Raw genomic sequence first — 22,454 nt, forward strand, 5'->3', positions numbered from 1 at the left:
AAGATGATCCTCGAAATGATAAAGCACTTCACTCTTCCTATATGATAAATGAAATCCTCATCTACTACAGACTTAGCACTTTAGGGGGCAATCTGTTACACAAAAATATCGTCACCATGATTATTTGCAGTCAGTATGGGTCCATCATCACTTGTACTGTCCTCCTAAGCAAGTCTAAGACCTCAGCTCTTCAAATCAAGCTTTGGAAATGGGAGAAAGACATTAAAAATAAATGTAACTCTGGTTCTGCACTTTCTCTCATGGTCACCTGCGGTCCCGCACCTTCTGTGTACAAAAGCTGCGTACCTACCTGCTCTGTCCCTAACGGTGTAGGTGTGGACCCCTGTAAAAGTCAAAAGGCGCAAGTTTTATCTTAAAAAACTCACTTTGGGTTAATTCTAGAATTTTCTAGAAGGAATTTTGACGTGGATTGTTCGCTCTGAGGTGGTTCATGCATCCCAAAAGAGAAGGAGCTAAATCCCTTGACTAAAGGAGCTATCCCTTTGAAGGAGGGCTTTATCCCTTTGAAGGAGGACCTAGTAACTTCCCTCCATTGCACTATAAATACAGGAATTGGGGTGAGGACTAGGGAGGTTAGAAGCTGAACATTTTGAGGGTAAATGCTGGTGAAATTAAGACTTCCTAGTTGAGCTTAAGAGGAGAGATCACATACCTTCTTGACTTCATTGGGGACTGAGTGAAGCTTGTCAAAGTAGAGGAGACTTCTTGTTGGACCCTGGGAGGAGCTTGTACAGCGTCAAGGCAAAGGTTGTAAAGTTCTTCTTCTTTTGAATTAATACAATCAAACTCATTTTTCTCAACAAGTATCTTATGGTATTTGTTTCATGGACTCCTTGACTTTCATGTTAAATATGTTTTACGCAATTGGCTTTTCAGGTGCTATTTAATTTGTTTGCCTTGTTTGTGTTTGCAGATTCGTGAAAAGGAGCTCATTTGGATCAAAGGAGCGAGGGCATCCACAAGCTTGCGTTGGACCAAAGGTAGGCCCTAAAAACACTTGTTTGCTATTGTTTATCAAAGCATATTTAGAGAAAGATAGTGTCTGGTTGGTTTGCTTGTCATTAGGTCTTCTTTAGATTCTAGGAAGGTCTATCTTGTCCGCAAGATCGACTCATTCCGTGTGACAACTATTCAATTATTTCTCTGTCAAATCTGTACAATGAAGCGCTGGGTTTTTTCCTCCCACACTTTCCTCAGAAACTCAGAACCATTTACACATAATTTTCATACAATAAATAGACTTCAATATGGGAAAGTCGATCGACCCAAAGTGGGACAGAAGGTGAAAGGCCAACCGCCTGTAAAGGAGCAGCGTTACATTTTTACTCGGATCTGAAAAGTGACATATGTAGGTGTGAATCCTTTGAAATTGTAACTGAAAATGAAAGTAGCCCCCGTGGCTTATTTCTCTGCTACATACGTTTTACATTTGGGCGTTAAATCTGTGACTGTTCGCTTTAATTTGGCTTTACGGTTTCTGACTTTTTGCCTTCCCTTGCATATGCTCCTTTTTCTCTTCTTTTTATAACTCCTTTCTCCAGATGGTTTCTTCATGAAATTCACGTGAACCACCTTCTTTGACTGCTAGTTATATATTGGATACATCCTTTAACCTGATTATGTACAACATCATGTTGGCCTTTTCTTGAAACCTTTAGACCTGTCAAATTTATTTCATGGTCTTTAACAGCATCTGTAAAACCTTCAGTTTGAACATCATCATCTGTACTAGTGCCATTTGTGTTCTCCATAACTTTAAACTTGTACATTTTCCCAGCTCTTCTCTCAGACGCTGAGTAACTCTCTTTAACTAAATCTTGTTGTATATCTTTCTTGTTATGAATCCTACTGCTTCTGCGAACTTGCTCTTTTCTATGTTGACCATTCTCAACCTCATCTCGGTCCTCCAAACCTTCTAATTCGGTGATGTTATGCCCTGAAGTTTGATCGTGAGCACCAACAGCTTTAGCTGGGGATTTGACAGCTGTTGTAGTAGCCACATAATCCTGTTGCAGTTCAGCTTGATGCTTTCGACTTTTTCACCTTTTGTGTCATTCAAAGCCTCCTCCTTTATGCATTTGAAATTAGACCTACTGATTCCTGGTTATCATGACATCAGTGACTTTTTGTGCATTTATGACACAAAAACCTAGTACAATAAATGTTATACTGTAAAGATGAATTCGCTAACAAGTCTTTTATATCGACACTGCCATTCCATCTGGATTCTGGATTTACATGCTGTGTGACCTTCACCTCACTACTTTTTACCTGGTTTCCATGGCTTTTACTTGGGAATATGAAACTTTGTCCGTTGGAAGTAAAATCCAACACCCACTAACCAATCGCTTCAGCTGATGTAGACTCTCCCTATTTTAATTATTATGATCTCCATTAAAGCTTCTTACTGATCTCTTCATTTACATGTTCATAATATGACATTTTCTGAACAGATGATATTGCAGAGGAAAAATCATGTCTTTCGTATGCAGTTGAGAAAGATGTCCGGCATTCTTCAAGTTTCGCTTGTGTTTTACTCTGAAGAATTTTGAGAGCATCATCATTGTTAGCATCTTCTACAGATTGTCGAACCTCCATGATCTCCATGAGCAATTCTGGATCAGGCACAGTTGCTTCCTCATCAACATGGATGCCTTGCAGGTGAAACTACATATAAAGAGCCATCAAGGGCTGCGCAGAACCGTACAAGTCCATGTGAAGTGAATAATTAAGTGAATCCATGAGATTTTTTTTTATTGGCACCATGAAATGAGTGTGCTGCTGGATTAGAGAGCTGTCTAAGTAGTAGGTATCGTTCTCTGGATAGAGGCTTGAGAAGCACATTATAAGCCTTGATCACCTGAGCAGACTGCTAAGCCGAATACTCCTTCTCTTCCTCAGAGTTGCACTGAAATAAATCAGGATGCAATTTCTTCTGCCAATCTTTGTACTTTCTCTCTAGATCATTTATATGCATATCATATCCTGGCTACCTGTATTGAAGACTTGTGTCATGCTATCCTGATATAAGTGGGAATTTATTCTGCCATTTTTGCTGCTGAATGTCCTTTTGTCCTTGGTGACCATAGTACTCATCAATAGGGATACCAGACTGGAACTGATGGCGTGAAGAACTACCATAGCTATGACGATGATTCTGATTGTCATTGTATCTTTCACCATAACTATTGAAAGAAGATACAGCATAACCCTGCTCATTACTCTGACTGCCATTATACACTCTAATGTTATATTTTTGAGAGCTATCTAAAGGATATCCATGTTCATATCCAAGATTATCATCTCGTTTTGGATATGAATTAGGACTATAAATCATGTTGGTACCTCCCCAGTACGAGCTTCATGGTGCACACTAAGTGTTACCTCCTGTGAGCTGTTGTTCCTTAGTTGTAGACTGTTGGCAATAAGACGCTGAGCAGATTTTCCTAGATGAGGAGCTGAGGTAGGTCCAGTATGGTGTGGCCTTTTCTCGATCATGTGCCTTCCTCCCATCCTTCTGTTGCCCCCAGCACATCCTCTTCAATATTAACTTCATTCTCTCTGATGCCACTAGTCACAAGAGAGACAAGATCCAACCGATTGTTTGCACCAATAGTTGTACCTCTTAATCTTAGACGGATTCTTAGGACAGTAGGTCGTAAACCTGGGTACAAAATGGCTGCCTCAACCTGATCCTTTATCATTGTGTAGCGACCACCAAAGACAAACTCAGCTTTTGATGCCCGTCCGTGCATAGCTTTTGCAACATCCTTCACCTTCTGAGATGAGTTCTTGTACAAGAATTTACCACTGGGGAAAAAAAAGCACATAGCGATAGTAGCATACCTTAAGATCTACTATAACTCTTCAGTTAAAAGATTTTCTGCCATGGAATTTGAACATCTGATGATTTCATTTTTTCATTTGTGATACTGATTACATCTGTCTTTTCTGGCAGCTGTAATTCCAATGATCTTCCAATCAATAACAAATGCACTGGATTGGTGGTTTTCCATTCTGCAATTCCGGCACGAATATAGGTGTTTCGACTAACATACAGTCCATCAAAACGAAGCCTAGGACGATGAAGCCACATTTTACGCCAAGAGCCTCCAAAATCAGTTTTCAGAATCTTATAATTCTCTTCTAGTCCAGAAAGCTGCCAGGTATTAATGCATGCATTGCACCAAAGACAAGGGGTCCGAAGGGCATAGCGCCATTTTCGACATACACATGCTGCCCTTCCTAAAGTGTAAGGTGTCATATGTTTTACATTTGGGCATTCGGTGCTTTGACCGTTTCAGCTCCCTTTTCTTTCTGTTGCCACGAATACACGTGGTTGAGTAAAAACTGTCATGAGGAATTCGAATCCCTATTTCCATATATTCTCTCCATTTTCTTGACAGTGATCATCGGTGGTTTTCCTGAGCTCTAACGAGCTTGAAGATCTTCTTTCTTTGCAGTATTATCTTGCAAGACCATCTGACAGACATGCGAGAGGGTGCCTTCAATATCAGCCACACTTAGTTTCCAGAGTGAGTTGATCTTTTTTGAAAAATAAATCAAGGCCCAAGAATCCTGGAACCTGCATCAAAATTTGACTTCAAAAAGTTCAATCAACGAATAAGATTACAGAGGACTGATCTGAACAAGTGACTCCCGTATTTTCCACAGAACAAACCCAGAATTATTTCAAATCTTCGCGAATCATAATGAGAGGGTCGACCACCATTTTGTGCACATTGAAAGAAATAAAAATTCGATCCTGTGAAAACCCAGGATTTGAAGCCCAACGTAACCCTTTTTAAATCATATCCCAGAACCAGCGAACATGCAAATAAAATTTGCCACGTTTCCACCTATCAACTCTTTGTTGGACTGTAGATATGTTTCCAAATCACCTTCAGAATAATTCCCCTCTGTACATATGGTCCTCTGAATTTGTAAAAGCCGCATCCACATCATCCAACAAGTGCTCTGGCTCTGTGCGCCGCGCAGGCTGCTCAGTGCACCGCGCCATGTGAGTGCGCCGCGCCAGTGTTAAAAATGCACTGTGGAGGAGCGCCCAGTGCGCCGCGCGGCCCATGTGTGCCACGCCATATGCTCTATGCGCCGTACGTTGACTGTTAGCACAATTCCGGCCTCCAAACAAAAAAAATTCGTCCTTTAACCCTTCAATGAGATCTTTGGGTGCAAATGGCCTTTTAATCAATGAAAATATCTTGATGACTTTGATTTTGGCAAATTCACTTTGTAAAGTTGTAGAGTCTTGGCACTTTGACAACTTGGACACAAACTCTGATTTCTCGTTTCCTCTGACTTTTGGCTTTGAAATGATGACTTTTTCTTGATTGATTTCCTGCAGGTGTTGGAGCTGCTGAACCTAGCAAGATGGGCAGGGCTGCCTGAAGAACTGTAAAACCTTATCAATCATGCATTAAACGAACTTAATAATTTCTTCTTTAAAACAGAGTTTTAAAGAAGAAATGTCCTTCAGCATTATTAATAATGTGAATTTTGAAGTGAAACCTTATTGAAGCTCTCTTTGGCCTGCAGGCATTAGTGAACACTTCTGGAGACAAAACCCTGGACTCAAGGATTAAAATGACCCTTTTTGACCAAACTGGTATTTGATGACTGCAAATGATGAGAAATGAACCTTGGTGAATTCGACTCTGACAGAAGACTGACAAGACTGAGTCTAACATTGGCTCCAATTGGGATGGCAGCTGCCGCTCCGTGGAGGTGCCAAGAACTGCAGATCTTTGGGAGAGCAGACAGTGCCTTCATCCATTGGGCTATGGAGTCCATTATTCCGAAAAACCAACATGACTCAATTTATTGACTGAAACTTGACTTAAACTAACTCAATGCGAACTAAAATGACTAAAAAACTTGACTCTATGCAAAAGGAAATGACTCATGACTGACTTAACTAAAACAAGAACTGACAAAACTTATTCAATGGTAGCAGTCTATCAAGATTCGAGGGTTTCAAATCATGATGACAGCCACCTGCATACTAATGCAATATGTACAATCATGTGTAATGTGTCTTCCAATGTAACCAATCAAGTAGATGCCTCCTTAATTGATTCTCTAGATCAGATCTTCTGGTCAACAACAGATACTGGTAACTGGGCCTCCAAAAACACAGTTGACCATGATCTCCTTCATCACTGAATACTGCAATAATCACCTTCACTGCTGACTACAACAAATCTGCCATTAGATCTTGAAAAACATGAAGATTCTCCTCCTGTTGAAAAAACAAGGGGTCCATTTCTTGTGACGTTGATCTCTTTTCACAATATACTTCAGAAAAAGTATGCTCCTGGTCCTCAAAAAATTCTGAACAAGCAGATGAGTGGATTTCCTCTTCAAAGAACATTTCAAAACATGAAACATAGGAAGAAGAATCTAAAATGGCATCCTGAATGGTCGGCTCTCCGGTAGTCTGAACATCTTGCAGGTTATCTTCATATGATATGACAGCCAAATTCTCATTACATTCATTAATAATAAGAAAAGAAACTTCAAATTCTTCATGAAACTCAAGCATGACCTTTCTGTCCTCTATCATAAATTCATCCAGAGAAACTTTTTCACCTACTTGAACAAAGATATCCTCTTGTTGTTCATGAATTGACTGAATTACCTCGTTAGGAAGGCTGTGTTCTGATGAGATGAGGGCAGTTAGGTCTGTAACTCTGTCTTCTTCATTTGAGGCGGCCTCAACAATGCAATTCTCTTCTATGAGATCCGGAACAACATGTTTTTCCTCATCACAATCTGTTTCTCTATCTGGTTTATCATCATCATTTTCTGAGATTGGAACATCATTTTCCTGCGTATCCTCATTTATTTCAACCAGATCTGAAATAAAACTTCTTCTTTCCTCATTTTCGGCCATATGGAACTCTTCAACCTGCTGATCTATTTCATGTAATTCATGTTGACTGTCAAGATGCAAAATTCCTTCATTTTCCACCATACAAAGATCTTGATTCTGCTGCAAATTTTCCTGAGCATCTTGATGGGACTCCTCTAGTTTCTCTTCATGTTGCTGAAATGGATTCTCGTACAAGGCTTCCATGATCTCATCATCCATAAAATTATCATCTTCATAATATTTTTCAAGGTTTTCAATAAAAGTAGAAGCATGTTTGCAACAGTCATGAACTAGATTTAATGATGGATAAGAGTCTTTATATCTTTCAATGAACATGGCATGAAAATCCTTTAAACAGTAAATACAAGCAGGTGGCAAACTTTCATACCAAGATTGGGCTTCATCTTCCAGAGTGGCCATGAATATCTTCATAAAGCAATCTTCAGGAAAATCAACCTTCAACTTGCGAATATGCATGTGAAATCGAACTAGATGTAAAGCAGCGTCCTTCTTACCATCATCTTTAAATGTAGGCAAATTCCTTAACCAATCTACCTTCGGAATTTTATTTGGAAAACTTGGGATGTGATCTCGGCTCATGGGAGCGTATCTTCTTACAATCCGCTCAATTTTGAAAATCTCAAAGCTACTAATCTCTCTGCAGTGGAGTCACCATGAAGCACCGGTTGCTGGATTCTTCAGTGAAAGGAGTCGCCATGAAGGATTGATTGTTGGATTCTTCAGTGAATGGAGTCGCCAGGTGAATGATTTCAGCCTTCTTATGTCTGATCGATGTTCACCATCAACAATCAGCTATGAACTTGAGATATGTACTGGGGCAAAACAATCTTCAAGCAAACCATTTTCGTCCCCAGTGGAGTCGCCACTATGTTAGCGCTCGAATCTACCTCAGGCTGAAAAAGGAAAAACTCAAGGCAACATCAAACCAAAATCAGCCTTGTAGCTAGCCCTACGAGGGCAGGAGAGGGCTCTCTCCAGTCAATCTCGATAAAATGAGCAATCGGGTGTGAGATGACTAAAAATGGGAACTAATTTTAGGCCAGTAAATGGATAGGAAAGGGGTAATTTGATAAATGACTGGGTTTTCTGGGCAGCATGGGATCAAGGAACAGCATGAACAAAGAAGTCAAATCAAAGACACAGATTATCTCCTGAGGCAAGATAGGCAAGAGATTTAACATCAAATTTGAAATACTGTGGAGTGGGTGAACTGTTGAGAGGTTGACAAGGGCATAGAAGATGAATCCTTGTCAAACAGAAGAAAACATTAAATATGAACACTTTCCCAAGGCAGAGCAATAAATTGGATTCTGCCTTTCTCACTTTAAAAGCATTCAGCTGAAAACGATTATGAATGAACTATGAAACAGAAACAAGAGACATATGAAACAGGAGAAGAAACACATGCTAAATTCATACCGCAAGGATCTCATGAAACAGAGCTGTACCATTCAATTATTTCTCTGTCAAATCTGTACAATGAAGCGCTGGGTTTTTTCCTCCCACACTTTCCTCAGAAACTCAGAACCATTTACACATAATTTTCATACAATAAATAGACTTCAATATGGGAAATTCGATCGACCCAAAGTGGGACAGAAGGTGAAAGGCCAACCGCCTGTAAAGGAGCAGCGTCACATTTTTACTCAGATCTGAAAAATGACATCTGTAGGTGTGAATCCTTTGAAATTGTAACTGAAAACGAAAGTAGGCCCCATGGCTTATTTCTCTGCTACATACGTTTTACATTTGGGCGTTAAATCTGTGACTGTTCGCTTTAATTTGACTTTACGGTTTCTGACCTTTTGCCTTCCCTTGCGTATGCTCCTTTTTCTCTTCTTTTTATAACTCCTTTCTCCAGATGCTTTCTTCATGAAATTCACGTGAACCACCTTCTTTGACTGCTAGTTATATATTGGATACATCCTTTAACCTAATTATGTACAACATCATGTTGGCTTTTTCTTGAAACCTTTAGACCTGTCAAATTTATTTCATGGTCTTTAACAACATCTATAAAACCTTCAGTTTGAACATCATCATCTATACTAGTGCCATTTGTGTTCTCCATAACTTTAAACTTGTACATTTTCCCAGTGTTTCTCTCAGATGCTGAGTAACTCTCTTTAACCAAATCTTGTTGTATATCTTTCTTGTTATGAATCCTACTGCTTCTGCGAACTTGCTCTTTTCTATGTTGACCATTCTCAACCTCATCTCGGTCCTCCAAACCTTCTAATTCGGTGATGTTATGCCCTGAAGTTTGATCGTGAGCACCAACAGCTTTAGCTGGGGATTTGACAGCTGTTGTAGTAGCCACATAATCCTGTTGCAGTTCAGCTTGATGCTTTCGACTTTTTCACCTTTTGTGTCATTCAAAGCCTCCTCCTTTATGCACTTGAAATTAGACCTACTGATTCCTGGTTATCATGACATCAGTGACTTTTTGTGCATTTATGACACAAAAACCTAGTACAATAAATGTTATACTGTAAAGATGAATTCGCTAACAAGTCTTTTATATCGACACTGCCATTCCATCTGGATTCTGGATTTACATGCTGTGTGACCTTCACCTCACTACTTTTTACCTGGTTTCCATGGCTTTTACTTGGGAATATGAAACTTTGTCCGTTGGAAGTAAAATCCAACACCCACTAACCAATCACTTCAGCTGATGTAGACTCTCCCTATTTTAATTATTATGATCTCCATTAAAGCTTCTTACTGATCTCTTCATTTAGATGTTCATAATATGACATTTTCTGAACAGATGATATTGCAGAGGGAAAATCATGTCTTTTGTATGCAGTTGAGAAAGATGTTCGGCATTCTTCAAGTTTCGCTTGTGTTTTACTCTGAAGAATTTTGAGAGCATCATCATTGTTAGCATCTTCTACAGATTGTTGAACCTCCATGATCTCCATGAGCAATTCTGGATCAGGCACAGTTGCTTCCTCATCAACATGGATGCCTTGCAGGTGCAACTACATATAAAGAGCCATCAAGGGTTGCGCAGAACCGTACAAGTCCATGTGAAGTGAATAATTAAGTGAATCCATGAGATTTTTTTTTTATTGGCACCATGAAATGAGTGTGCTGCTGGATTAGAGAGCTGTCTGAGTAGCAGATATCGTGCTCTGGATAGAGGCTTGAGAAGCACATTATAAGCCTTGATCACCTGAGCAGACTGTTGAGCCGAATACTCCTTCTCTTCCTCAGAGTTGCACTGAAATAAATCAGGATGCAATTTCTTCTGCCAATCTTTGTACTTTCTCTCTAGATCATTTATATGCACATCATATCCTGGCTGCCTGTATTGAAGACTTGTGTCATGCTATCCTGATATAAGTGGGAATTTATTCTGCCATTTTTGCTGCTGAATGTCCTTTTGTCCTTGGTGACCATAGTACTCATCAATAGGGACACTAGACTGGAACTGATGGCGTGAAGAACTACCATAGCTATGACGATGATTCTGATTGTCATTGTATCTTTCACCATAACTATTGAAAGCAGATACAGCATAACCCTGCTCATTACTCTGACTGCCATTATACACTCTACTGTTATATTTTTGAGAGCTATCTGAAGGATATCCATGTTCATATCCAAGATTATCATCTCGTTTTGGATATGAATTAGGACTATAAATCATGTTGGTACCTCCCCAGTATGAGCTTCATGCTACACACTAAGTGTTACCTCTTGTGAGCTGTTGTTCCTTAGTTGTAGACTGTTGGCAATAAGACGCTGAGCAGATTTTCTTAGATGAGGAGCTGAGGTAGGTCCAGTATGGTGTGGCCTTTTCTCGATCATGTGCCTTCCTCACATCCTTCTGTTGCCCCCAGCACATCCTCTTCAATATTAACTTCATTCTCTCCAATGCCCCTAGTCACAAGAGAGACAAGATCCAACCAATTGTTTGCACCAATAGTTTTACCTCTTAATCTTAGACAGATTCTTAGGACAGTAGGTCGTAAACCTGGGTACAAAATGGCTGCCTCAACCTGATCCTTTATCATTGTGTAGAACCCGCCAAAGACAGACTCAGCTTTTGATGCCCGTCCGTACATAGCTTTTGCAACATCCTTCACCTTCTGAGATGAGTTCTTGTACAAGAATTTACCACTGGGGAAAAAACGCACATAGCGATAGTAGCATGCCTTAAGATCTACTATAACTCTTTAGTTAAAAGATTTTCTGCCATGGAATTTGAACATCTGATGATTTCATTTTTTCATTTGTGATACTGATTACATCTGTCTTTTCTGGCAGCTGTAATTCCAATGATCTTCCAATCAATAACAAATGCACTGGATTGGTGGTTTTCCATTCTGCAATTCCGGCACGAATATAGGTGTTTCGACTAACATACAGTCCATCAAAACGAAGCCTAGGATGATGAAGCCACATTTTATGCCAAGAGCCTCCAAAATCAGTTTTCAGAATCTTATAATTCTCTTCTAGTCCAGAAAGTTGCCAGGTATTAATGCATGCATTGCGCCAAAGACAAGGGGTCCGAAGGGCATAGCACCATTTTCGACATACACATGCTGCCCTTCCTAAAGTGTAAGGTGTCATACGTTTTACATTTGGGCGTTCGGTGCTTTGACCATTTCAGCTCCCTTTTCTTTCTGTTGCCACGAATACACCTGGTTGAGTAAAAACTGTCATGAGGAATTCGAATCCCTATTTCCATATATTCTCTCCATTTTCTTGACAGTGATCATCGGCGGTTTTCCTGAGCTCTAACGAGCTTGAAGATCTTCTTTCTTTGCAGTATTATCTTGCAAGACCATCTGACAGACATGCGAGAGGGTGCCTTCAATATCAGCCACATTTAGTTTCCAGAGTGAGTTGATCTTTTTTGAAAAATAAATCAAGGCCCAAGAATCCTGGAACCTGCATCAAAATTTGACTTCAAAAAGTTCAATCAACGAATAAGATTACAGAGGACTGATCTAAACAAGTGACTCCCGTATTTTCCACAGAACAAACCCAGAATTATTTCAGATCTTCACGAATCATAATGAGAGGGTCGACCACCATTTTGTGCACATTGAAAGAAATAAAAATTCGATCCTGCGAAAACCCAGGATTTGAAGCCCAACGTAACCCTTTTTAAATCATATCCCAGAACCAGCAAACATGCAAATAAAATTTGCCACGTTTCCACCTATCAACTCTTTCTTGGACTGTAGATATGTTTCCAAATCACCTTCAGAATAATTCCCCTCTGTACATATGGTCCTCTGAATTTGTAAAAGCCACATCCACATCATCCAACAAGTGCTCTGGCTCTGTGCGCCACGCAGGCTGCTTAGTGCGCCGCACCATGTGAGTGCGTCGCGCCAGTGTTAAAAACGCACTGTGTAGGAGCGCCCAGTGCGCCGCGCGGCCCATGTGCGCCGCGCCATATGCTCTATGCATCGCGCGTTGACTGTTAGCACAATTCCGGCCTCCAAACAAAAAAAAATCGTCCTTTAACCCTTCAATGAGATCTTTGGGTGCAAATGGCCTTTTAATCAATGAAAATATCTTGATGACTTTGATTTTGGCAAATTCACTTTGTAAAGTTGTAGAGTCTTGGCACTTTGACAACTTGGAAACAAACTTTGATTTCTCGTTTCCTCTGACTTTTGGCTTTGAAATGATGAATTTTTCTTGATTGATTTCCTGCAGGTGTTAGAGCTGCTGAACCTAGCAAGATGGGCAGGGCTGCCTGAAGAACTATAAAACCTTATCAATCATGCATTAAACGAACTTAATAATTTCTTCTTTAAAACAGAGTTTTAAAGAAGAAATGTCCTTCAGCATTATTAATAATGTGAATTTTGAAGTGAAACTTTATTGAAGCTCTCTTTGGCCTGCAGGCATTAGTGAACACTTCTGGAGACAAAACCCTGGACTTAAGGATTAAAATGACCCTTTTTGACCAAACTGGTATTTGATGACTGCAAATGACGAGAAATGAACCTTGGTGAATTCGACTCTGACAGAAGACTGACAAGACTGAGTCTAACAGGACATGCCCAAGGGCTTTTGCATGGCTCAATCAGGTTCTGTTCAAGCAACTGCTAGATCTCTTGTTTGCACAAAGCCTGTTCAGTAGGTGACATATGATTACCACTTGCTTTCTATGGTTTAGGAAGCAGAGACAGTACAGAAGCAGTAATACCTCCTCCAGTTATACCTTTATCAGTTCCGGTTCCACCATCATATTCTATTCCCAAAAGAAACGAAAAGAAACCTCTATCCCATAAATCTAATGACTGCCAATTCTGTGTATCGGGTCCATCTTCAGGTTTCCAACTAGAAGATCAAAAGCATGAAACAGTCTTGCCTGATATCAAAAGCTTTAGTCTTCCTAGAGCTCAATATGATCTGACAGTAAAGATTAATGAAAGATATTTAGAGCCTACAAACTCTAGAAAAACTTTCAAGAATGGTACTCTAAAGTCAGATTTCCAATGGGTACAGATGAAAAACATGTCATATGCGGATCAGAGTGAAACAGAGAAAATGCATAATTATACAAACTATCATATTGTTTGTATGCTACAAAACATAGATGACATAGCCAAAGATGTGCTAGAAATTAAAGAACATATAAAGAAAATGCAGTGGTTATAATGAATGTTTGGGAATACAGAATGAGAATACACAGAAATTTAATGATATCAATTCCAACATGGCAATTATTTCCAGGTCCCTTGGACATTTAAGAGATGCATTACCGCAGCCTACTTCTCCACCTCATTATAGAGAAGTAGATCTTTCAAGTTCAAAATTAAAGTTTTCTTCCAGTTCAGATGAACTAAAAGATGGTCTTAGAAGTATTTTGTTCAAAAGCATTGATAACATAGACACTGCTAAAATTGAGAAAGTACAAAAAGGAATAATGTTAGCCAGAGAAAAAATAGATTTTATGAGAGATGGGCTAACCACTTTTCCTACTATTGATAGCCTGCGATTTCCAAAGGGTTATGTCAGTCTTAAAACCCTTGTAGAAAATGGCCAACCATCTGCTCCACAAATTTTGGCCATGTCTGGTGTTACCTCTCATACTACCAAAACTCCTGGAGAACCCACTCAAGGAGATACTAGTTCTAAAAGAGATAGGGGTGATACATTTACATTCACACATAAAGGAATGAAAGGTGACAACGATACATTTGCACATGAAGCATCTGCAGATAGTCCTTTCTCTAGATATAGAAACAATTTGGAAAGTGTCCCTGCCAAATTTGAAAATCCATCAGCTAAAGGATTTGGTAATACACTTTTGGTAAATATTGATTGCATGGAAAGTGATGAAGTTATAACAGTTTTGCATAATGTCCATGCTTGGGCACTTCAGCGAAAAGCTGAAACTAAAGCATCATGGTCTAATATAGTCACACAAATTGTTTGGTCTTTTACTGGTATTTTAAAAAAATGGTGGGATAAGTTGTCTGAAGAAGAAATGAAAAATATCATTGAACATCCAACAAATCCCCTGAAAGCTATTTTTCATGCCTTAACACATGCATTTGTGGGGGTAGTACCAGCAACACCATGGTCAACTCTTTTTAGCTCAAAGATTGAGTAACATAGATTATCTGCATGATTATTATTGTGTTATGCAAAAACTTCTTTATTGAGCAGAAGATCCTCACAATGTTGCTTATTTAAGGTAATACATAGCTTCAATGCCAGGAAAAATTCCAGATTTGATTAATCAGTATATTGAGACCAACAAAGTAAAAATTGAGAATTCCTTATTCGCTGCAGTACATCAGATGATAGTTTCTATTTTGCAAAGAGAATGTGCATCAGAAAAAGCTAAAAAGAATTTTAAGAAGCAGATGCATTTCAGTACAAAGTTGTGTAATAATTTTGCAGAAACTTATGATTTTGGATGTAGTAGCAAATCTAAAAATAAAGTGTCAAAAGTCTCATGCTCATGCAAGATAGATAAGTATACTCCTAAGAGAAAATATTATCCTTCTAAATTTTCCAAAAAGAAGAGGATAGTATTCAGAAAAAGAGCAAAGCCTTCTAAAAAGGTAACATGTTTTATATGTGGCAAAGAAGGCCATTATGCTAATACTTGCAAAGAGAAGAAGAATAAGAAACAGTTGAAGATCATGAATATTTTTACTACAGTTTATAATCCAGAAGATTGGGACCTCATTTCCCACTCAGATGGTGAATATTTTGAGATTTCCAGTGACTCCTCTACTTCAGATAATGATGATTTACCTAATATCATAAGAATAAGTTTGGAATCTGATTCTTCTGACTCTGATGAAACTTTTATTGCCGATATTAAAATGTTTTACTTCAACAAAACAGATAATTTGCAGAATCAGATTGATGAGGTCAAGACACAGCTAGCATAGCTTGAACCGTCCCAGTTAATAGCTAGAAGAAGATTGAAAGAAAAGCTGGAAGGTTTGGAAAAACAATTACCTTCCAAAAGAATAATTGATGATGAGGATTTTGTTGAAAGAGAGTTTGATTCAATGTTCAAACCATTGCATATTACAGAAGCTTCTCAAGTTACAGGTATGGATGAAATCAATACTCTCAAGAAGAAAATTAGCAGTTTGGAATCATCTATTAAACTAACAAGATCAGAAATATTGCAATTATCAACTAAACTTCAAAGTCTTATTTCTGATTATGATGATGCTAATTCCAAATTGACAAGAATTCTAATGAAGGATATTCTGGAAGAAATGCCCATGAAATCTAAGGAGGTAGATTTGGTAAATATCATGGGAATAGGAGATAAAGTGGTAATTCGTTTGAAAATAAAATTGCCAAATTTAAAGGAATACACTTTAGATGCACAAATTGATTCTGGAGCTATGTGTAGTTGCTGCAAATTTGGTGCAATTCCTTATTGTTATTGGCATCCTACTAAACTGTCCTTCAGAGCTGTGAATAAAGAGTTAATGGAGATTAACCATATATCTCCTGATTTTCCAGTTTATTTGAATCATGTACAAACATATGTTACTTTGTACAGTTTTGATACAGGATCAGATGTCCTATTGGGACAAGATTTTTTGAAGAGATTCCTTCCAGTCACCTTTGGCAAAGACTCAGTCACATTCACTACTGTTGAAGGACTGGTTATGATTCCTGCAAAGAATTATTACCAGCTTAAAGTCAAGCCCAGTGATGAAGAAAATCTATAGGATACCATGCAGGATCTTACCAAAATCCAAAAGATTGTCAAGAATGCAGAAATACATGGCCAAAAGACATTGCAAGCAATCTCAGATAAGCTGCACCAAGATTGCACAGCAAGCAGGCCAGACGCTTTCTGGACCAGGGAGAAATATTTTGTAGCATTACCTTATAAAGAAGGGTATGTTCCTAAACCACAGAAAGCAAGTGCTAATCATATGTCACCTACTGAACATGCTTTGTGCAAACAGGAGATCTAGCAGTTGCTTGAATAGAACCTGATTGAGCCATGCAAAAGCCCTTGGGCATGATCGGCCTTTTATGTCAACAAACATAGTGAGAAGAAACGTGGAAAGAAGAGGTTGGTAGTTAACTACAAAGCTTTGAATGAGGCTCTAATGCCTATCAGGTATCCCCTTCCCAATAAATAATTGTTGCTTGCTAAAATCACCAATGCCAATTTTTTCAACAAATTTGATCTTAAAAGCGGTTTCTAGCAAATTAGTATCATTCCAGATGACAGATATAAAACAACCTTCATAATTCCACATGGTCAATACCAATGGACAATAATGCCATTTGGTTTGAAAAATGCTCCTTCTGAGTTTCAAAAGCGGATGGAAGATATTTTTGGAGGGGTAGAGTATGTGATTGTATATATTGATGATCTTCTTGTATTTAGTAAGGATGTAAATACTCATAAGTTGCATTTAGAAAAATTCTATGAAATAGTGTACAAGCATGGTTTAGTTCTATCTGACTCAGAGGAAAAGTTCCAAATTGGAAAAGTCAGAATAGACTATTTAGGATTACATATTGAACAGGGTCACATAGAGCTTCAACCTCATATCCTTCTTCATCTTCTGAAATTTCCTGATATTTTCCTTGATGTAAAGATGCTTCGGATATTTTTAGGTTTCTTGAATTAAATCCGTCAGTTCTATGAAAAGCAATCTGAAGATACTAAGATTCTGCAGAAAAGGCTGAAGAAAGAAAAAGTTGAATGGTCTAATGAGATGATTATGGCAGTAAGGAACATAAAAAGCAAAATCAGAGAGCCTCCCAAGCTAAGACTGCCTGACACTGATCTCCCATTTATTCTTGAAATAGACGCATTTGATCATACATGGGCTGATGTGTTATTACAGAAACATGGAAGGAAAGAACTTGTTTGTGGATATGCCTCTGGTACTTTTGATGACACAGAAGCTAAGTATCCATCTTCCCACAAAGAAATACTGGCTGTCAAAAGAGGAATTAAAAGATTCAAATTGTTCTTAAAAAGTGTCAGATTTTTAGCTATAACTGATCTGAAACATATGAAAGGTATTTTGTCCAATAAGAAATTGTTAGAACAAGTAAATACCAGGGTTCTAAGATGGGCTCTCTGGCTAGAAGGTTTTGATTTTGATATTGTCTATAAATCAGGTGCAGAAAATTATTTAGCAGACACGTTGACAAGAGAAGGAGCTCCAGATATCAAAGACGTCAAGATGTTCAGACCCCTGTACAAAGGAGAAAGTTCTTCAAGTAAAATTCTAGTCCAGTCTAGTGGCTGTCAGTCCAGAAACTATTCAGTATTAGTATGTAGTCAGTGTAAATATGAATTCTGTTGGGATTGTTTTGTTTTAAGAGTCAAGTCATTACCTATAGAAGTATTACAAATTGTGTTGCAGAAATGGTTTGATTCAGAGTCATGCATGTTTGCGTACAGTAAGGAATTACCTTATAGAGATAGGCCTTGGAGAGTCTTTTATGCATTATCCCGCAAACCTATTCCCATTTATTTTGGTTTTGTCCAAAGTATAGATTGGACCTAGCAAGATTATTTTACCATTCATTAAAGGGCTAGAATACATGGTTATGTCAGAGTCATTTTTTATGCTGCACAGGTATATAGTGCTGTAAATTGGTGGAGTCCTTGGTTTAAATTGTTTCTGTTGAAATATATGCCTAGAGTCACTTGGATGTGTGAAAATGGTTTTCCAGACATGATCAACACACTTATTTGGGAACTCCACATTGCTGCACAAAATGATTACGCTATAGAATTCGAATTCATTCATGAAGATACAGTTGTAGTCTAGAATGACAGCAATCACCATGGACCAGAATTTAAATTGTTTATCAGTTTTCGAGGAGAAATTTCTGTGGATGAAAGGCACCGGCCTCTAAATGTTTTCTCATTCCCTTTCTGCTGTTGCTTCCGAGAAGAAGCACCACCATGGTTAGATGTTTCATTAGCACCAGAAATATTTGCTCCTGACATTGAGCAATTATTAGAAAGAGAACAAATAGATAGATATGAACAAGATCATGATGATTCTGATGAAGAATGGAATAACAATGACTAATGTATATGATCACTCTTTTGATATCATATACACTTTATGTAAATATTTAAGTTTTCATGGGTTTTCTTTAAAATATCCACTTTGTAATAATCAGCCGATTCCGACCATCTTGTCTGACTAATGTATATGATCACTCTTTTGATATCATATACACTTTATGTAAATATTTAACTTTTCGTGGGTTTTCTTTAAAATATCCACTTTGTAATAATTATAAGTTGATGTCCTAGATTCCGGCTGTCTTGTCTATAGATCATATAATCTTGCTTTTTAGGTAGTGTCAGATTCAGTCCCCATATGGCTCTACCTTTAAGGGACAAGATAACAGGTGGTAGTACCCACTTGCCCGAATATTTTAAGTACGCATTGTTGTTAGTCCTTCGGATATGATTTCCTGCGTGATATTCATACCGAAAGTAGATTCCATCTGTTATAAGTTTCCGGTAAAAGTTTTAACCAGTTAACTGGCTAGGATATTATAAATACTAGCATTGTAAGATGGAGGGGGATGCGTAGTTTTTGAGTTATTTATGTTCAAAAGTTTTAACTGGTTAACTGGCTAGGATATTATAAATACTAGCATTGTAAGATGGATGGGCATTCAGGGTTTTTAAGTTATTTTTGTGTGAGTTATTTGTGTGTTTGAGTCAAGTCTGAGTTTGAGCTCCCTGCTCTTCATCTACGAGAAGTTTCTCGATCTGCTTGCATCACGGAGATCTAACTCTCAGTTCTTAGGTAAATGTTATTGCAGTTGATCTCTGGAATGTAATATCATTTTGAAATCTTAATAGAAAGTTATTGTTGTGAGCCCAGATCTTGGATAACCTCTTTAATTCCTTCAGATTGGCCACAAATCCCTTAGTGATGTACCCATCTTTGGCCAGTGGGTGAGCCTTCCAATAGTCTGTCACAAGGTTGGTGTAGGAGATGTCTTTCAACCATGAGGAGTTGAATTTGAAGGGAGCTCTTGGTTTGTTAATAATGCCACAGATTTCAAGGTGGATAGGTAGATGGTCTGAGAGTCCACAGGATCCCACCCATTGGTGATATGTGTACCCCTGCTCCAACATATGTTCCTTGATGAGGAATTGGTCTAGTCTCCTTCCAAGGCTGGCCTCCCCAATTCTTTTGTTCCTCCAAGTGGGGGCTAGTTTGGCCATAGGGATATAAATGAGCTGATGAGGGTCAAGGAGCTGCTCAAAAAAACCTGCTAAGGGGTCTACATGTGCCTGGTGCCCCCAGGATTCCGAGTATCCTAAGGAAAAATTTAGGACTCCTACTATGATTATATTGTTTGGCTGAAAAATGTTGTATCCCAGAATCCTTTCCCAGAAGTTCTCTTGATGGTGGTAGGGTCCATAAATATTTATCAATCTGATCTCAGATCCCAGCTCAGACAAGTATATGTCAATCCCTATGAACCCTATGCCCCCCCAGGCTCCCAGAAGTTTGATAGAGTGAGGGTTGCATCCTAGGGTTGTGCCACTCGATCGTCCATTAACATCCATGGCATGGAATTGCCAACCTGGGAGCATAGATTCCAATAGAGGAGATATGATAACTGCTACTCCCAGGGTTTCCGGCAAAAGGACCAAGTCTCGTGGCTCCTTCTGAAGAAGTCTCCTCAGCGCTAGTTTTTTTTCAATATTAGCTATCCCTCTGTAATTGAAGGAGATAGTCTTCATGGGGAAACACAAGTGGAGGGCTTTGTGCTCTAAGGACCCTATCTAGAGTAAGTTGTTTCCCAGAGACCACCTCCATTCTTGCCTTTTGTTTTGCTTTAGACAGTGAGGAAGGTCTACCTCGGGTGGGCTTCAAGGCAGAGGAGGAAGGTGTAGTGATAATGTCGATGGCATCCGACATAGATGCACGGGAGTGAGAATGGAGATGGTATCTATGGGGCTCGGGGTCATTCCCAAAGATGGGGATCTCATGTGGCATAGGAATGGACAATAGCAAGGCTAGATGAGTGACATCCAGTTTTGTAATGAGGGGGCTAGCCTGGTGGCTTGAACAATGATGAGAAGTGTCAGGATTTGACCCATGATGCAAAGGGCTAGTTGATGTTGTAGATATAAAAATAAAGCATGTAGAGTGAGAGGTTGGATAAGACATACTCGAACATAGCGCTCTGCCGGTGGCCACCTTGGACCTGGTCAGAGAAGGTGAAGGTGGCCGAAGGGGTGTAGTCCCATGCTTCTTCGACGTCGTTGCATCAGGCATGTGTCCTTCAGGCTCAAAGTCGTTCAATTTGACCCCATCTGATTGTTCCTTCTGCGACTGTGCTCCCCCTGCAGCTGTGGTTTTTCCTTTGATACCTGATTTTATTTATGCAAGGAGAGGGAAATCCTTGAAGAGGTGGCCAACTTTATGGCAGTGTCTGCACTGAAAGGGGACCCCCTCATAGTCTAGTATCTAAGTCCGGTTATAATTCCTCCAGCAAAGCGTAACTTTTTCTTGCAAGCCTCCTCTAATGTCTAGGTGCACCAACAGTCTTGCATAGGCCATAACTCTTGTGGAGAGATAGGATCTATCATAATCCAAGTAAGTCCCCAAGGTATTACCAATTCTTCTAAAAATTTCCTCAGTCCAGAAGTGGAGAGGCGGGCCAGGAAGCCAAACCCAGATTGGCCCTGCCCAAGTTGCTATCTGTCTAGGTCAAATAGCAGACTCCATCTCCTAAGCATGACCGGGGCTTGTTCAATCTTCCAGAAGGATGATAGAACCTAGTTGGTGTGTTCAGTTTGCATGAATCTAAGAGAAAACCAACCACGATCAAAGGTTTGAATGATAGGTAGATCTTCCAAGTGATGGCCCCATATTTCAGCTACCCATTGTTTGAGTCTTGCTGCAATTTAGTTTTTTCCTCTGACTCTGCCTACCAGGACCATTGCTGCCATATCCATGGTGTCTTTCCACTGGAAATATTCTTCCCAGTCGATGAAAACATCTTGTGCCCTAGGCTTGACACACCTTTGTTTCTCCCCACGAGTTAGCTCCGCATCCTCAGATTCTTCCGAGTATTCTTCAGAACAAGGGTTTGGGGGGTTAGGGTTAGGGTTTGGAGGTAGTTTTTCAGATCCAGGCGGGTAGGTGTCCAAGAGGGGGGGAATGATGGTGTAACTGCCAAATGGCTAAGCCGGCTCTAGGGGTGGGAAGGATTGTGAAGGGAGGGCTTTGCTGAGGGGGGAGCATAGAGGGTAGTGGGAAGCCACAAATGGGTGGAGGGAGGATAAGCTTGAGGATCCAGCCTCTTGAGCAGAGGCGAAAGGGTAGGGGCCAAAAATATGGGGCAAGGACATCAGTGAAGGTGTAGAGGAAACTATCCAGGTCACAGGAATCTTCGAAAGGTTGATCACAGAGCTGGGCTGTCCCGATAGCGACGAAAGTGGTGCGATAACCTCAGTGAGCTCCCTGCTGAATGGAAAATATTCTTTGTTGTTTGTGGGTCTGCCAAAGATGGAGATGCCCTCGAGGGGGTCCTCCAAATAGTCTATAAGGTCACCTTCCATGTTGCTCCAGGGTTTACGCCAGCTCCTATCTTAAACCGGTGTAACTGACGCAGGCTAAGACCAAACCCTACGAACGCAAAACCACATACGCTAGCTCAAGTCGCTGATCGAGGGTTAAGCAGGATGAAGAGATTAACAAGGTTCCATGGCGGGTTATGGCAAACTGTGACAAAGAAACGGACCGTGTCTACGTCTAGGCCCCAGGTGTACAATAGGATGGCCTACCCCATGTCAGGTTGTGGTCGCGCTAGCCCTGTCTGTGTCCTCCTCGCCATTGTACTAACCAAGATTGGGAGAGGTTCAATCTTTCGCAATCATTATTCTTCTTAGCAAGTTGTTTCTCCAAATCTCCCTTGATATGTATTGCTTCATTTGCTTCTATTTTAAGGGAGATGATATCTGACTTCATTTTGAAAATTTCTTCATTTTCTTTTTCTAGACTACTCTTCATTTCTTCCTTGATCTGGGTTC

At 39.5% G+C, this 22,454-nt stretch overlaps 2 pseudogenes; both read right to left on the reverse strand.

Moving 5' to 3' along the window:
- Positions 1–3,892: 3,892 nt before the first annotated feature.
- Positions 3,893–4,285, reverse strand: LOC149139111 (F-box protein 7 pseudogene; annotated as a pseudogene).
- Positions 4,286–10,749: 6,464 nt separating this feature from the next.
- On the reverse strand, positions 10,750–11,518 carry LOC149139112 (F-box protein 7 pseudogene; annotated as a pseudogene).
- Positions 11,519–22,454: the final 10,936 nt, after the last annotated feature.

The sequence above is a fragment of the Pinus tabuliformis genome, chromosome X, assembly GCF_031772625.1.
Source record: "Pinus tabuliformis cultivar Carrire ecotype Pingquan chromosome X, CPIR1, whole genome shotgun sequence".
NCBI classification, from domain to species: domain Eukaryota; kingdom Viridiplantae; phylum Streptophyta; class Pinopsida; order Pinales; family Pinaceae; genus Pinus; species Pinus tabuliformis.